The sequence below is a fragment of the Rutidosis leptorrhynchoides genome, chromosome 7 (genome assembly GCF_046630445.1).
Source record: "Rutidosis leptorrhynchoides isolate AG116_Rl617_1_P2 chromosome 7, CSIRO_AGI_Rlap_v1, whole genome shotgun sequence".
Taxonomy (NCBI): domain Eukaryota; kingdom Viridiplantae; phylum Streptophyta; class Magnoliopsida; order Asterales; family Asteraceae; genus Rutidosis; species Rutidosis leptorrhynchoides.
The window spans coordinates 18852556-18853816 of record NC_092339.1 but is presented as its reverse complement, the minus strand read 5'-3'; the positions used below and the strand labels follow the sequence as shown (position 1 = coordinate 18853816).

General features: G+C 39.4%; 1 non-coding gene across 1 annotated transcript; it reads right to left on the bottom strand.

The window, feature by feature from the left end:
- Window positions 1-302: 302 nt before the first annotated feature.
- Window positions 303-409, bottom strand: LOC139860678 (small nucleolar RNA R71). The gene has a single exon (XR_011763307.1). It is a non-coding gene; the product is annotated as a small nucleolar RNA R71 (small nucleolar RNA).
- Window positions 410-1261: the final 852 nt, after the last annotated feature.

Here is a 1261-nt window from a genome sequence, read left to right as displayed (position 1 = left end):
CACCTGGTGAGGTAAAATTTGAAATAAAAGGACCTATTCTCCAAATGATTAACAACAGATGCCAATTTGGTGGTGGTCCGAATGAAGATGCAAACGAACATATTCGTATTTTTCAAGAGATATGTCTTCTATTCAAGCTTCAACCGGACACTGATCAAGCCATATTTTTAAGACTTTTCCCATGGACACTTCACGGAGAAGCACGGAGTTGGTTAGATTCATTGCCTGAGGCTACGATAGAAACTTGGGATGGTATGTTGGAAAAATTTCTTAGGAAATATTTTCCAGCTTCTAAGTCCACGAGACTCCAACAAGAAATTACCCAATTTTGTCAAAAGTCGATGGAAACTTTGTATGAAGCATGGAATCGATTTTCCAAAATGCTAAGAGGTTGTCCAAACCATGGTTTGGATACCTTCCAAAAAGTTCAAATCTTTTACAAGGATTGTGATTTTGCAACCCGAATTTCCATTCATCAAGCGGCCGGAGGTTCACTCATGGACAAAACCGAACAAGAAGCTTATGAGATAATCGAGAAGCAAGACAATTATTCTCATGAGTGGCATCAAGAACGACCAATTACTCGTCATGCTCAAGTCCATAGCGCCGGTGCTTATGATGACCTTAGTTCCCTAAGTGTGAAAATAGACGATGTTGCTCGAAACATGGAAAAGATCACCAAGGAAATCCATAGTATGAAGGTAGGTTGTGAATATTGTGGTGGTCTCCATTTAGGAAAAGATTGTGATGCCGGTATAACAATGGCTTAGAAAGAAGAAGTGGCTTTCATAAGCTAAAGAAATAATAATCAATTTCAAGGAAGAGCCGAATTTAACCGAAACTTCAACAACCCATACAACCCTCAAGGTCAAAATTCCAATTACCAACAAGGGTCAAGTAATGGGTTCCAACAACAATCTCCGGGTTTCTATCAAATACCCCAAAACGAAGAGAAAAAGTCAAATATGGAGAGTTTGTTGGAGAAGTTAATTGCATCTCAGACCCAACTTGTTACCAATATAAGCCAAACAAACGATAAAAACGAACACCAATTCAAAAACCAACAAGCCGCAATTTAGAATTTGGAGAAGCAAATGAGTGGTTTAGCTAGTTTACTTAGTGAAAGAAGACCAGGGAGTTTACCGGGCGATACTAATAAGAACCCCCGAAATGAGCACGCCAATGTTATCACCACACGGAGTGGTCTAACATATGAAGCTCCAATAATGCCCGAAGATTCTGATTTCAGTGTTCCGTTGAA